We start from the raw sequence: 16,807 nt of genomic DNA, 5'->3' as shown, positions 1-16,807 counted from the left end.
GTCTATTCATGTCTTCTGCCCATTCTTCACTGGATTATTTGTTTTTCAGACACCCATGCTCTTTACTGCACATTATATGAGGAGAGGTATTTAGAAGATAAAAAAAAGGAGGTGAACAGGGATGGGTCAGGTACCCCATATGGAGCATTTTTACCACCTGGTTTTGACAAAAATATTTCTATTTATACTAATATTTATACAAAATATTAGTATACACTGTCACTTATAACCAGAGAACCCCAAAAATATACTCAGCTCCTAGTCGGTCACCAGAGGCTGTTAATTCTTCTCAAATTTGCCTACAGCTCTCTCTCCACGGACGGGGCTGCAGCTTCCTTGGGTCGGTGCCCTCTCATCTCTTACAGGAGGTATTGCAACACCCTCCCAAACGTCACCCGATGGTCCCCCCACCCAGCAATTGGTGCTGGAGTGTGCACAGACACACACACACCTCCATCCCTTCTAATCCCCTTTCCATTGCTAGGGTGCTCTTTCTAAAATACAAACCTGTCCATTTCATCACATGCCTTAAAACCCTCCAGTGATTCCTGGTTGTGCTCAGGATCAAGTTCAATCACCTCAACATAACTTACAAGGCCCTTCATTCTCTTGGCTCTGTGTACCTGTTCAGCCTTTCCTCACTCTTCCCCTTTACCCCCACCTGGCATCACACACCCTTACCCTATGGGCCAGCCACACAGAACTATTTTCAGTCCCCTAATGTACCATGCTCTTGCTGACCTCAGGCCTTAGCGTGTGCTGTTCTGGCTGGAATAGCCATCTGTGACAGTTGCATAGCTAACTCCTACACATCCTTTGGTCTTCTGTTGCCCTCCATGTCAGGGCTAGGTGCTCTTTCGGACATTTCTCATGGCCCTCTGCACAGCCCCCATCGGCACAGTGGAATTAAGGGGTGGCCAGCTAAGCAACCAGCTGGAGAAGCAATCTACAAGAGAGAATAAAAATCATAGGAAATGTAATGAAACCAGAAAAAGTCTTTCTCCCAGAACCTTCTCAGAGGGACTTATCAGAATATTCTTTCCAACCACATAGTGCTATTAGGCCCATTCTGTACAACTGAAATGAAAGGCTGTTAGAGGGTAGATAGACAATAGCTGGATAGAAGGAAAGATGGACAAACGTTTCATATTTATTCATCTTTGGTCAACATCTTCTTGTTTCAGGCTAGCAGAGCCCTCAGATACAGGACCTGCGTTGGGTCTCCAGTTGTGCTACTGCGAGCCGCAGGACCTTCCTCACAGGTGTGCTGGGCTGGGGATCAAAAGAAATCAAAAGAAGGAAATTATCTGGCATATTACCAGTCCCAGGTGGTGCTCAATAAACACTAGTGATATTTATTGGTTCACTAGTTCATCCATATTCTTTAAAATCCGTGTCCTATCCCAGTGTGTGAGCCCGTGCCTCAGCATCTTGCCAGCTGCTCGCCTGACAGTGTGTCTTCTGGTTTCAATAATCACTGCCTCCCAGCGCCCTTCCTCATCCACACCTGCACCCCCCTCCATTTTAAGCGTTCCTTGGCCCAAGCTTCAGGCTCTCAGGTTGACAAACCCACATCGCCACCTGGAGGGCAGCATGAGAACCTGGGGAAGAAAACCATTTCATGGCGCCAGATAAATGAACTCAGCTGTTTCGTGCTGGTGCTAACGAGGCCAAGTTCACAGGTTCATCCCCAAAGGGGCCAATTAGCTTTACACGAAGAGACACTTCAGAGCACAGCCCCAGCGTCTAACCCTAGCCTCTGGTTCACACGCATGTTGTTAGAAAGTGGCTTCATCAGGCCAATCCCATTTCCCATAATTTCTTAAAAAAAAAAAAGTCCAACGGTAAGACCACGTGGAAACAATGAAGAAGAACAAGACCTGCTCCCTACTTTTAAGGAATCTTCACCTGCATGAGTGAATCATTTCCTCAAATGATTCCTGAGACACCAGTGGGAGTTATGAGACGAGATGGCTCTGCTGTGTTAAATTAGTTCGAGAAACACTGGTCGAATCCAAGTCAGGCACGTTCTCTTATGGAAGGGTTTCTGAGAGTCTTTACCATGACAATATGCACTGTTAATTTTCCAATAAGGAAATGTGTGTACAGCGTTTCCCAGATTTGGTTGGCCATAAGACATCTTCCCCGTTTGTAAAAAAAAAAAAAAAAAAAATAGTAATAATGAATCTGCTGGCCTGGAGTATGTCTGCTTCCACAGGAACATCTATTTTAAGAAGCAACTCATCCATGGGGAAAAGTTCACAGTCTATAGCTAGGTTTAAAAAAAAGCAGACGATAGAAGGGTATCCCATTTTGAAAAGACAGAACAAAGAGGTTCGTACACTCGAGAGGAAAAAAAACTGAAAAGACACAAACCAAAATGTTAACCCTGGCAATCTCTATGTTAGAGTGGCTGTTGCTTTTCTGCGTTCTTTACATGTTTTTCAAGGTTTTTGTATTGAATATACGTGTACATTTTATTTTTTAAAGTTTATTTATTTATTTTTGAGAGAGAATGAGCCCGTGAGTGAGGGAAGGGTAGAGAGAGAGGAAGAGAGAGAGGAAAAGAGAAACCCCAAGCAGGCTCTGTACTGACAACGGGGCTCAAATCTACAAACATGAGATCATGACCTGAGCCAAAATCAAGAGTCGGGCACTTAACTGACTGAGCCACCCAGGTGCCCCACATGTAAATTTTAAGACAAAAACCACAAAGCACATGTTTTAGGACACTATACCATCTTTGTAAGATTATTCTTATAGAATACTAGCAAGAACTAACATTTTCTGAAAACTAAGTGCCTGGCATCTGAATTCTCCAGACCATCTTGTTTAAACTTCATATAAATCGTATGAAATGAGGTGCTATTTTTTGCCCCAATTAAAAATGGAAAATTAAAGAAAGAAACCCTGTGGGACCAGATTTTGGACCCATTACTTTCCTCTTTGCTGTCTGTCCTGATCCTCCAAGACACACACACACACACACACACACACACACACACACACACACCATGAAGGAGAGAGATGACACTTTTCCTCCAGGAAGAGGGACTCTCTGAAGGCAATGGTGCTGTATGCTGTCACCGCGCCGCACGGCCACTAGCTGCCATTTATTAAATGCTCGCTGGTGCCAATAATTATTCTGAATCCTTTGATATATATAAACATGTAAACCAAATAGCAGCTGGGCTCTCCAGACTTTAAGATCTGCCTTCTGCAGCATTCCTGGGGCCATCTCTCTTCTCTTTCTCTCTCACCGGCCCCTAGAAGCCCTGAACAACTATTGGGAAAGGCAGTTCAGCCCTCTCCAGCCACTAGAGCCTATTCAGCTCCAGTTCCACCAAGGTCAACATACTCGGTTAAACAGGCTTTCTACCCGATTGAACATTAGTGCTCTCTCGCTCGCTCGCGCTCTCTCTCTCTCTCTCTCTCTCTCTCTCTCTCTCTCTCTCTCTCACTTTTCCCTCTCTGGGAAGGGGCCCAAAGGAAAATTCTATTTCCTCACTGGTATGAAGTATACCTACCTTTCTTAAAAGACAGAAGTGTCTGTTGTCAGTTTGGGTTTAAAATACACTCTTTTTCTGTCCATCACAAGCACATTACCAAAATAGTTTCTTTCATTAATTCCATTTTACAGATGGGGAAACTGAGGGCAGGGAATTTGCCCAAGGTACCGACAGAAATACACGCTGAACCACTATTTGAACCAAGATTTAGAGGAAAACTGGCCCACTTTGAGCTCCAGGACACAGAAACTTCCCTGAAGGTAGGGCTCTTGCACTATGGAAAATACGTCAGGCTGACTCAGTTTGGCAAGCGCAAGTGAAAAGAAGCTGGTTAGAAGAGACAGGGTTGAAGCAGCATACACTTCTTCGTTTCAGGTAAGAAATCTGTCCTGCAAACCAGTTCTACTGCTTACCTCAAGGACAAAAGTAGCCCTCTGATAGAAAAGCCCTCCTTTTTCTCTGTCCCCCATCCCCACTCCTGTTGCCTTCTTCTGAGTCAGGCTACCATTCACATTGGAAAATCAATCCATTTTTTTAAATTATGGGAGATGTTTTCCTTTGCGCGACTTGGGTCTGGACGGAGATGATTACTAGGTCCTTACCCTCACTGGGTGGCGTCTTTTACCCCAGTCTGAGGTCCCAGTCTCCTGCAAAGTTGAACAAACCAGTTCTTTTGTCTTTACGTTGCCTTCCAGGTGAGCTAGCAGCTGAATTTCCCCGCCAACTGGGCCTTAAAGGGCAAGTAAGGCTCAGGGCAGAAGGCATCACAAAGCAATCTTGGACAATGTGGGTTCTTCATTACATCTGCAAAATGCCACTAGCACCTTTGACCAAACGTTAATACCGCACGGCTTTGACATCTTGTGATATAGCTGGAGTTTGAGGAATGGGGCTAAGGGTTGATTGGGGTCCAAAAAATAAATCTTTTCTATTGCCATAAAGCAGTTACAGTTGCACAACTGAAATACCAGCCCTTTGGAAAAGCTATCAAACCCACTCATGCAGTTGGGTAATATCATCATCCAGAGCACTTCCTAGATGCCTGGTGTTCGAAGTGCTGTGCAGAGCAAGGTAAAGCAGACACAATCTATTATGTGAGACTTTTCCAAGGCAGGATATATGTTTCTGATGCTGGCAGTGACACTGGCTCAGACAGATGCCAAAGTACCCTTCACAGGGGAGTGTGTGCATGTGTGTGTGTGTATGTACTACATTTGTCAGGTCCCCTTCCATTTGCCAGGTCCATGCTATCCATCTCACATCATCTTCAGAGCAACCTTTGAAGGAGAGGTTATTGATACCCCTGTTTTATAGAGGAGGGAACACAGGCTCTTAGCTGTTAAGTAGCCAGCCAAGAAGATAAAGCTAGTAATTAGTGGAGCAGAATTCAAATCCAAGCCCCCCTGACACCCTTAATCACTGCACCCTACTTGTACAATTCATGTGCAGTGACTGCAGCATGAATTTTGGAGTTTGGGAGCTAGACAGCCCCAGATTCACATTCTTGTTTTATTACTCAATTGGACCGTGTAAACAACTTCTCTAAACGTTGGTCTCTTCATCTGCAAAATGTAGGAACTTTAATGCTTAGCTTTTAGGCTTGTAAATAAAGAAGTACTTTTGTAACCATATTGTATCCAAAGTCCTGCTTCAGTCCCAGAACCAGAATCCCTTTGCATGGCGGGAACACAACAATCCCTGTGGTTGTGTTTTGTTTCAGGTACAAAGCCTTTAGCCTATGGTAGACACGAAATCAGTGTGCAGCTATTCTAATTCTTGCTTTTAAATATACTTTCAAGTGATGTCTTTAAATAACTAACTCAGTTTATCTGATTGAAACGCCGCTTAAATCAACCTACTTCTCTACCCCATCCTCCACGTTTTAAAAAACTGAGTCGTTTCTCCTCATTTGTCCTGAAACAGAATGACATGTGTTAGCAGAAGCCCCATTTTAGCCTCAAGCTATGTTCCCTCAAAATTTTAGATTGACTTGTACCTATTTAGAAATCTGAATAAATAACCCCCCAGGACCAAGGTACTCCTGGGAAAGAAGTCAAGAGGTGAGGCCCACCTATTGGCCGGATTTAAGTACAAGGACAACCTCGGGGAAATGGATGTGTGCCACACAGATTTTCCACTGGCCCAGCTCATGGGAATGTCAGTCTGATTTGACACAGCAGTCAGTCCCTACTTCTTCCTTCTTTCAAGACTCTTGTCTTGCTATAATTTAACCTTCACACAGCAGCCAGAGGGTCTTTCTAAAATGTAAATCAGATCCTGCCTACTCCCCTGCCCTATTTAAAACTTCTAGCAGCTTCCCCCTGCATGGTTAAAACCCAAACCCTTTATCATGGCTCAAAAGATCCTTACAAGAGTTGCCCCTGACTACCTCTCTAAACTCATTTCTTTCCACCTGTCACTTCATCCGTGACACTCCAGCTACAATGGTCTTCTTCTGTCATTCCTGCCTCAGGGCATTTGCCCTTGGTGTTCCTTCTTCCTAGAATACCACCTTAGCTAAAGCAGTCTCCCCAGAAACTCTGATTACACTGCCCTATACCGTCTGTCTTCATAGTCCTTACGAGCACGGAAAATTAGCTTATTGGAATAGAAGCTCTAGTATCGGGAATAGTAGCTGGTAAAGAGTCGGTTCTCACTGTTCTCTGCACCCATTCCCCGCCCCCTGGCAGTTTCCAGTCTCTGCTCTACACCCTGGATTTCAGCACAGCTCTACCCACCCTGGCTTGGTAACCCATTTGGATTTCATTGTCTGACCTCAGCCCATTTGACTCTTGATTCCATTTGACTCCTGGTTCTGCGGATTTCTTGGATTTCAGCATCATCTAGAATTTTGCTTGAGAAACACTTTTTCTGCCATCCTGGCCTGGCCCCAAGCCCATTTCTCAGTGAAAGAGCTCTGTCTACTGGCTCATGTGGGAGTGGCTCTCTGGACTATAGGGAGTCTTCACCCCAAGAGGCCCACTTTACCACTAGACCCTGAAGCAGTTAAAGTAAAAACAGAAACACACGCTACTCCAAAGGAGGCAAGATCCCTTCTCAGTGACTTTCTTCATATCAGGCGGCCAAAACCACTGGGCTTTCCAGAAAATTGGACTGTCAGGATGTGACTGAAGCTTGCCCGACCAGAGCAATTGTCTCGCCCTAGAACAATGCTTCCATCTCATTCTGGGGGTGACCAGATGACAACGTCTATCACACATGGCATCACACAATGATTCCCTGCTACACACAGAAAGCCACAATAATAAAAGCCACCACTACTAATATAATTTACTGAACTCCATAATCAATACTAGGTGTCAGGTACTTTATGGTATTATGGTTCCACTTAATTTTCCCAATAAAATTAAGGTAGATGATTAGCCCCATTTAACAGATAAGAAGTTCAAGGCTCAGAGACAAGTAATTTGCTCAAGATCATATAACAAATGAACGGGAGAGCCTGAATTTCTGATTCCAAAACTCATGCTCACAATTCCTACCCTCTAAGTATTCAATCATCAATACACACACACACACACACACAAAATTATATACTCCTCAAGAGCTAGAATTTATTTCCTGTTGTTCATTCATATAGCACAGGGACTGACCCTCAGCGAATGGTCAGCATATTTTGCAAATGCATTCCTAATACTATTGCATCAGTGTTATAATTTATATACACTATAGTTAATAGGTTAATATAAATATGCATTGCCATAACACTCCACTCTTGGCTTTCCTTTTCCCCACTACTGATTACTTGGACTACTTCCAATTTTCACTTTTACTGGGCAGGATAGTAACTTGCTCTTACTAAAACAGGGAGTGGGAGAGAGTGAGAAGTAGAAGATGAACCTAGTAAAGGAAAAAGAACCCTACATCTTCCATGAGACTATTCAGAGGGAAGCCAATTAAGTAATATACTAATTACACAAAATAGAGAAATAATTCTGAGAGTATGATAAAATTGCCAGTCTTTTCTAGTAGTCTTCAATACCACAATTTTCATTAGAAAAGCAGATGTGTTTAGTATATTGTAAAATACACAGTACCATCCTTTTTAGACAAGATTCAAAATTTTTTCAAAGCTGAATGTCGGTGTAAAAACAGAAGTGTCAAAATTCTATATAAAGGGGAAAAATATGCGGCCATCTTTTAGCACACTGAATTTGGTCAATAATGTGCCAGAAGTACTAAAATATATATACAGCACTTTGGATCTGCAGTTTCTGGTTCACATTTTTAATCTGGTTTCCGGAGTGCTCCTGTTGAACAACCCTCAGGTACCCTCTAGTGGATGACATGAAGAATGGTTTGGGGCCAGAGGCCCCATTTGTGTATTATATGCTTAAAAGTAACCATACTTGCACTTCTAGGTCTACATGAAGGATATAGGAATAATGATTATTTTTAAAGAAACACTTCATATACTTAAGTCATTCTTAATGGAAGACTTCACTTTTAGATTTACTAGCAGTCATAGTTTTTGGCCTGCTGGTTTATTTTATCTTAAATGTTACTTTTCCCACTCTCTTTTAAAAAACAGGAACAAAAAATTAATAGGGTGGTTTTAATCATCTTAAATAGGTCATTAAATATCTTTTCAAAGAACCCGTAGGTAGGTTAAAGAAAGTTATTAATTTTTACACAAATGCAGGGAATTCTAAAAGGAACAATATAACCCAGTAATGATTTCTGCCTTAAGGAGACTTCAAAATGATATGGGCAGAGATCACCATTTTCCAAAATGTGGTCTGTGAGATACTAGTTCCCGGATGCATGGATGGGGAGGGGAGGTGTCTTTTAGCTGAAAGACATTTCAGAAGATTAACTCACTTCCCTTGTTTTCTTTCCACACTCAGCTCATAAATTTCTGATAATTTGCCTTTCTATGTTACTTGCTCATGGGAAGGGAATGCAATGGGCCATGAAACACAAGCTTTTCAGGCAGGTTTACAGGTTATCATTACGAACTTAAATGTCGGCCATCCTATTTATGTAGAAATAACTACACATGTGTTCTGTATATGTATAGTTAGTTATTTGCTAGCCAAACGTATGAAACTTTTAACACTTTGTGGGGCAGGGGTACGAATACATTTCACTTTCAAAGCTATACTTCCCCTAATATTTAAAGGTTTTACAATATGCATACTTAACTTTTGTAATCAGAAATATGTATATACACACATCAATTATTATGTTCGATTGTAGAAGTTGAGAGATAAAAACATTTCTCTAGCAATGGCCCCATATGCGCTTCTGGAGCTCCATGCGCCCAGACTAATTCACTCTCTCCTAAGCACTGGCTACCCACCTACCTGCCTTGTTCTCTCCAAAAATCTTCTGTGTTTGTTTATACCCCCAAAACAAGACCTGGTTAGATGCTTTTGCCTGGTTCCTGGAGCTGAAGTTTAGAGCGCCCCCTTGAGGCTTAAAGGCTCCACAGTGCTACCCAGCTGAGGTTGTTTCAGAAGATGCCACCCATGGAGGTGATTGAGTGTCAAAGCTGAAACCAAGACAGTCTCTTGAGACTGTCTTGTTGTCACTGTTGGTGTTGTGCCTCCCAGCAACCTTCAAGTTCTCTGTAGTAAGAGTTTCTTTCACTGAAAAATATAAAGGTCATCCTCACCGGACTCTAAACTTCTACTTGTTCTCTCTCTCTCAATCCCTGTCCCTCTCCCTCTTCTCCCTGCAACCCCTTTCCCTATTTTTCTCTGACCTCACATACACACACATACACCACCACCACCACCACCACCACCACCAGTGTCCAGTATTGTGAGTACACCCCCCAATTACAACTGCACTTTCTGGATGCTGACAAAATCAGGTTTCTGCATCAGTAGAATGAAGACCAGATCTCCAGGTCAAGACGAACTCATTAGAATAAGTACCATCCCACGGGGCTCTGTCTAGAAGCTGAGCCAGCTCCCTTTGTGACACCCTGTCTGCCTCATTTTCTGCTTTCTTCGAAGTGAAACAAAAACCTAATCTCCACGATGTAACAATACATCAACATTCATTGCACACTTGACATAAGCCAGGAAATGGTCTCTGTCTCTTATTTTTATTTATTATCTCATTGAATCCTCACAACAACACCTGAAGTAGTACTATTCTTCTCCCCATGTTATAGATGAGAAGACTGATGGGCCCAGAGCTTAAATAACTGGTCCAGAGCAATTCTACATAAATGCTTAGCCTGTTCCAAGAAAGGCACATGAAACGTATATGGTGGGAGTCTGTTGGGAATATTTAATCGAGGGCTCTTTGGTCTGCGCCTAGGATAGGCTAACCTCAGCCTTTCTGCATGGGGCGCTTGTGCTTCCTGGATGGTCAGAGCCCCAGAGTTTGCTGATACTATTTTCCTTCCAGGTTTCTTTGGGGGGAAATGTTATTTTATGAAAAGACCAATGGGCATATTAACGAGTATAATGCAAAATTTTGGGGGGGTTTAAAAAATAAAATGCAAAAGGCCAAATACAACTAAACCCTCTAGTGAAGGGCTGCAACACGGAATCCTCTAGGGTTATGCCTCTCGGGTTTACGATTCCCGTGTATCATCTGTGGGCAGGGTTGGCTCCATGGGTGTGAGACCTTGGTAGCCCCACCCACATTTGGTTTAAGGCTCTCCTGCCCTCATCTTGAAATGCTTACTGATTTTTAAACTAAGGGCTTCACATTTTCATTTTGCATTGGGCCCTGCCAATTATCTAGCTGGTCCTGTCCGAGGATCTTGCTAAAATGCGGAATTTGATTTGGCACGTCTGGGGTAGGGCTGGGGCTCTGCACTTCTAACAGAGTCCCAGGTAATACCTGCTGCTGGTCGGAGCCACACTTTGAGTGGCAAACCCAGCCTTTCACTGCATCCCACAGTTTGTAATACATACCTGGCAAGTTCAAGAAGCAGCAGAGAAGGGGGACAGTGAAATCCTACAAGTCAAATTCATAGTAATTAAAAACATGGGTCTTTGCAGCCACTTATTCTGTATGATTCCACAAATTACTTCATCCTCCTTATCTTTAGTATCCCTGTCAGCAAAATGAGAATGATAGCAATCACCTCAGAGGATAGTTGTGGGGATTAAATGTATGAGACTTCTCTCATTCAGAGTTCAATAGAGATAACGACCTTAATGCTGTAAATGGTAACTCAGCATAAGACCACGATGGAGAAGAAAACATGTAGGATGTCTTTTTCTCCATATTAATGACGCCTCCCACTTCCCAGTCTCTCCTCCCTGCATCCAGGCAAAGACTCTTGGTGGAAGCAATTCTGTTAAGGAAGTATTGTATAAAATTGCGTATTCTTTATGGGAATCTACTTTGCTGACACTGTGGGAAATGCTATCAGTCACAAGACCATAAATACTATATCAGTTTGCTAGAGTTGCCATAATAAAGTACCGCAAACTGGGTGGCTTAAACAATAGACATTTGTTTTCTCACAGTTCTGGCGGCCAAAAGTCCAAGATCAAGGTGTAGGCAGGATTGGTTTCTTCTGGACCTATCCCTTTGGCTTATAGTCTTCATCTTCCTTTGTCTTCATGTGGTCTTTCCTTCTGTGAATGTCTGTGTCCCAACTTCCTCTTCTTTTAAGGACACCAGCCATATTGGATTAGGACCCGCCCATACAGCCTCATTTTACCTTAATGATGTCTCTGCCTGCGAATATAGTCATATTCTGAGATCCTGGGGGGTAAGGCTTCAACATATGGATTGGGGGGTTGATTTACAAACTTCAGACCCCAAGAGATACAGAGGGAAAAACCAAGCCAAAGTAACATGTGTTACCCATTCCTGATTTCAGCATTCATTGCCAAGGATCCTTCATTCTTCAGTGAATATCATGCACTGAGGGTGAGGACCCTCTCCCTGGCCAGGAGTGGGGGCAGCACGAGTGAGGGGCTTTCAAGTCCAGCAATGCCAGCTCTGAATCTCTGCTCTGTTACTGACCACTGAAAACCCGGGCAAGTTACTTCATGTGGCTGGGCCTTAGTGTTCTTCCTATAAAATGAGGATATCAATAATGCCTACCTCATAGGGTTATGGTAAAGATGAAAAGCAGATCTTTTCTTATTTAACAAAAGAAATTGCCAGTTGTTTGGCACTGATCACCTTTAAGGAAGTCTTTAGTCTTCCCTACCTAAGGAAACTTTGAGTGGGCCTCTTATTTAACTGAGTGAAGGCCCCCTCCTTGTATGTAAGATTCTGGGGAATGTTAGGGGGCAGTTTGCAGAGTGAGCCCAGGGATCTTCTGGGAGAGAAAAGACTGATTCTTTTCTGTATTCCCAAACCTTCCCTCTGAGAGTTGGAGCTAGGGAGGTATATGGAGGTAAATGTAGGCAACCCTGGAAAGGATCCAGAAAGGCAACAGGTCCAACTGAGTCAAGAGATGTGGGACTTGTGGCCTGCCTTGCCTCTCAAAAGGAGAGTATCCCATGGGGATTCTGGGTCTGTTAAGTGTTTGTGCCATAATGGCTTCTGCCTGTCCCCCAAGGCCGGTATATTTTAATAACGATAACCTGGAGGTACAGCTATATTCGGAATGACAAGAGCCTCTCAACTGAGCCTAACCCAGAGGCCTCCCATTCCCCCGAAAAACTGCTAAGGGGGACCAGGGTTGGTGAGCTGAGGCCCCGCCTCTGCAGCATCTCAAGCAAGGATTGAACTATGTGTCGGTTCTACTGCCACCATCTTGGGACGTTCTTGAGAAGCTGAGTCCCATCCTACCATCCCTAAGTAGCCTGGCTTCTAGTGGATTTAGCTCCATGGGGAAATACAATGAGAATTGAGGATGGTATAGCTCTAAATCCCCTTAGGGAGTGTTGTCCTGGGGGTGTACCGCCCATCCTCTAAGAATCCCTTCTCTTCCCCTGCGGGAGATTCCCTCCAGCGACTGGGGCTCAAGAGCAGAGAACAGGAGCCGAACTCCCATGCTTTGGCACCATAACCAGCTTCCGATGCACTCAGTACCCTTCACTACAGTCAGTCCTCTGAGATGGGACCAAACCTGCCCGAACTTCTTGCCACAGGAGACTTGTAAGGGCTCCTGGACATCTAAAAGAAAAGCGGATGGAGCCCTAGGGAGAAGTCCTTAGGACTTCTGAACTTCCGGCTCCCACCAGCAGTGGGGGCCTCAATCAGTGCAATCTGGGAACTGAGAATATGGAATCCGGTAAAAGGGAACCCTCCAGGCAGGTAGTACAGTTTCTAATATACAGTAACTACCTTTTAAAAAAAGTAGTAAATTAATAAAAATGGTAGTTAGTATTATGGGAAAGGTAATTACTCACATAATACCACCACCACCACCACCACCACCACCAACGCCATTGTGTTTTCACAGAATGGAGAGAAGGACTTTCTCCCAACTAGCAGGAGAATGAAACTCTAGTCAGGAATATAATTTTTCCTCCACCTTAAAGGATTGAGTAGACAGTATGAAAGTCTTTAAGTACCCTCCCTTCCTTGTCACCTCTCCTTCTACCCTTACTCCGTAACATTCAGTCGCCTACTATACCTATAACCATAGCAACCCAGCTGGTGGGAAATGATGGAAACTCCTACTCATTCTCATAGAGTCAGGTAAGTCTTCACCTTATCCGCGAAGCCGCCTTCAGTCCTCACTTCAGCCTCAGAGGAGACCATCTCATGGCTGCGTGCCATGGCTGCCCCATGCACACCTGTGTGGGAACATTTCTTGCATGCTTTCAGAACTCTGCTTACTTGCTTGTGTCTTTCACAACACCATGACCTTTCTGGGCATATTTGCATGCCCACTGCTTGGATTAGTGCCTGGTGCATAGGAGCTGCTCAGTGCATTTCATGAATGTCGGAAATTGAAGGGAGGAGGGTAGGAGAGTGCACTGAATTGCCTTCGGAGGAAGTGGGAGGCAGGTGGTCGCAGGAATGGAGTCGAGCCAGAGAGGCCTAAGGGGCACTGGCAACACAGCCAGGGAGGAGATGGGAATTATGTCCTCAGCCAGCCAGCAGGCTGCCTAGGGGACTAATGGTAGCTGAGAATTGAAGTCCAGATCAGCCTGTGGCCCTTGCAACAGGTTAGGACAAGGGGTCCAAGACGGATATGTGGTGGGAGAGGACTTGAGTCCTATTTTTATTTATTTATTTTTAATTTATTTATTTAAGTTCAAGTTAGCTGACATATGGTATAGTACCGGTTTCAGGAGTATCAAGTCCTATTTTTAAATGGTGATGATGGCTTAGTCCGGGGGGAGTGGGAAGTTTGCCGGACTGCCTAGTTTAAACAGAGAAAACATCTGTGTAGATTTCCTCTCCCTCAGCTCCGGGTGTTGAGAAAAGAATCAATCTAGAGTGTATACCTTGCGCTCACACTTTTAACCTTTAAACTGCCAAATTACAGACATTGTCTTTTTTAAGAGCAAATACAAAGTGATAGTCAAGCAGACCTGGGTTTAAATCTTCCACTTATAATAAGTTTTCCACTTATTAGCTATGTGAAAGGGAAAATTTTAAATAATGTATGTAAAGTGCTTAGGACAAGGCCTGACACGGGCAGACATTTCCTACTAATTTCATCCTTGGTCTCACTTTCCAGTGCCAGCCAAGGGTGTGTTTCTCAAATGCTTCTTTCTAAATCCATTTAAACTCCATCAAATCTTATCATGATTTATTTTTCAAATGAGGTGTGAGTTCTCAATATGATTGCACAATCCCAAATTAGCACAGGTGTCTTCTTTCAGGGTCTGCACAAGATCACGTGGGTACTCCAAGCTTTGGAACTATATTCTTCTTCTCTCCGTCCTCTGTTACCTGGTGGAGGCAATCGGTGCCATTTTATTTTCCTGTTCTTTCACCTTTGAGTGATGAGGCAATAATCGTTGCTGCAGGAGCATTTACTCTGCCAAGCTATTTCACCAGCCTTTCGCCCTCAAATATACTCTTTGTTCCCCGACTGAAAATTGGGCTGTCTTTCATGAACAGAGATGACACGGTGACACTCTTCACCTTCAATGGGCTTTGTTAGATTTCTTACAATAGCAATAGGTTGTAAGCCATCCACAAACTGTTTCACTTGGGATCTCAGCCTTATTAGTAAGAAACATGATTGGAGGACCGAAGCAGTAGGCTGGAAATTTGTGCAATTACAATTCCAACCTTAGCCATAAAACTGTCACATATCAAAGGATGGATGGCGGGACATATAGACAAAAATTTCAAATAAGAAATCTCAAGGAGGGCTCTCTTTGTATGATAACCATCTTACATGAGGAAGGAGGGAGTGGCCTTCTCGATGTTGTGTCATTAATCTGCTCTCAGCACATCCCTCGGCATTTGTCACTCCTGTATAGTAATAATGAGATTCTGTAAACACGCTGAAGAATACAAGGTGTTTAAAGAACCAACTTTCAATGTGGAGCCGAAACAAAGGGCAAAACACCCATGTTATCCGTCTCACTGTTGAGAGATATTTAGACTTACCCAATAACACTCTTTGTGCCTTAACACTAGTCATAGAAAAATGAGCCATACATTGACATGATCAGGCTATCCCAACAAATTCAAGTCTACAGTCGTTTCATTCCCAAATGAAGGTGGCTTCTGAATAGATGTTGCCACTTTTTAAATGTGTGACCTTGGACAAGTCACTGAACCTCAGTTTTCTTGTCTATAAATTAGGAGAAATAATAATAATTAAGGAGAATTTAGAAAAGATAGAATGGTAATACTAAAAAAACAAATACCTAGAAGATAGATAGGTGGCTGTGGTTAAAACATCTTAAGGGCCTGGGGCACACGGATGGCTCAATTGGGTAAGCGTCTGACTCTGGATCTGACGGTTCATGAGTTCAAGCCCTGCTCAGGCTCTGCACCGACATGTGGAACCTGTTTGGGATTCTCTCTCTCTTTCTCTCTCTGCCCCTCCCCATGTACACAGGCACACTCTAAATAAATTAAATAAATAAATAAATGTTTTTAAAAAACAATGCTTTAAGATCCTTATATTTGTTTCAAAGGAAGATAAAGCTATTGACTAACTCTAAACTTTGTTAAGATTGTTAAACCTTTTATTGAGTAACCAGTATAACAATACAAATGGAATATGTAGCTTTCAAATGAATAGAAGAGAAAAGCCATCTGGAGAGGGGAGGAGCAGACAGAGAACAGAACTCAGTCAACTCAGTGGAAGGCAGGAACTGAATAAAAAGAAACAAAGAGGAGGGTTTTTTTTTTTAAGGCAAAATAAGGTAGCAGAAATAACCCAATGTAGATCAACAATAATAATAAATGGAAAAGGATTACATTTACCAGTCGGAAGACAGAGACTCTCAAAGTTTGTGTTTTTAAAAAATGTTAATTTATTTACTTTGGGGGGGAGGGGCAGAGAGAGAGAGAGAGGGAGAGAGAGGGGGGATAGTGGCAGCCCCACGCAGGCTACTCATTCAGCACCAAGCACCACCTGGGGACTTGATCTCACCACCATGAGATCATGACCTGAGCAGAACTCAAGAGCCAGCTGCTTAACTGACTGAGACACTGGAGCACCCTGAGATTCTCAGATTTTAAAGAAGAGATTTCATTTTAAAAGAATGAAAATCAGGTGATTGAATAAGTTGCAGAGGACCCTCAAACGAAAGCAAACTAAAAGAAACCTGAGGTAGCTCCTTGTTATCACACAACATAGACTTTAAAAAATAAAAACATCACTAGAAAGAGAGACAGGGTTATTGTGGAATGTTAAAATGAATAATTTTAACATTTCTGAACTCAGGTATACCTACTAACACAGCCTCAAATATTTATAGCAAAAATAGAATTTTAAAAAGAAATTGGTAATATCCAATCATAGTCAGAAGTGTTTAATATACTGTTTTTCAAAACTGATAGATAAAGCAGACAAAAGAAAAGTAGCAAGAATGTTTATTAATTTTTTTTTTTTTTTTTTGGATACAGAGGGAGACAGAGCATGAGAGGGGGAGGGGCAGAAAGAGAAGGAGACACAGAACGGGAAGCAGGCTCCAGGCTCTGAGCTAGCTGTCAGCACAGAGCCCGACACGGGGCTCAAACCCACGAACGTGAGATCTGACCTGAGCCGAAGTCGGAGGCTTAACCGACTGAGCCACCCAGGCGCCCCAAGAATGTTTAAAATGTGAACAAATAAATTGCTTGTATAGAACTCTGTGGTCAATAATTCTGTATTACGTTCTTTTCAAGTACATATGGAACACTGACAAAAACTGACCCCAACCTAGATCACAGAGAAGTATCAACAAACACAAAGTAATTTATATCGTTCAAATTACATT

The 16,807-nt window shown here is 43.0% G+C and overlaps 1 long non-coding RNA gene across 1 annotated transcript; it reads right to left on the bottom strand.

Annotated features, from left to right (window-relative positions):
• Positions 1-1,132: 1,132 nt before the first annotated feature.
• LOC115306194 lies at positions 1,133-10,494 on the bottom strand. The gene is made up of 2 exons (XR_003915227.1): positions 10,409-10,494; positions 1,133-1,272 (listed from the first exon to the last, which is right to left on the bottom strand). It is a non-coding gene; the product is annotated as an uncharacterized LOC115306194 (long non-coding RNA).
• Positions 10,495-16,807: the final 6,313 nt, after the last annotated feature.

The sequence above is a fragment of the Suricata suricatta genome, chromosome 11 (assembly GCF_006229205.1).
Source record: "Suricata suricatta isolate VVHF042 chromosome 11, meerkat_22Aug2017_6uvM2_HiC, whole genome shotgun sequence".
In the NCBI taxonomy this organism is placed as follows: Eukaryota; Metazoa; Chordata; class Mammalia; order Carnivora; family Herpestidae; genus Suricata; species Suricata suricatta.
The sequence above is the reverse complement of the archived record's forward strand: the minus strand, read 5'-3'. Positions and strand labels throughout refer to the sequence as shown.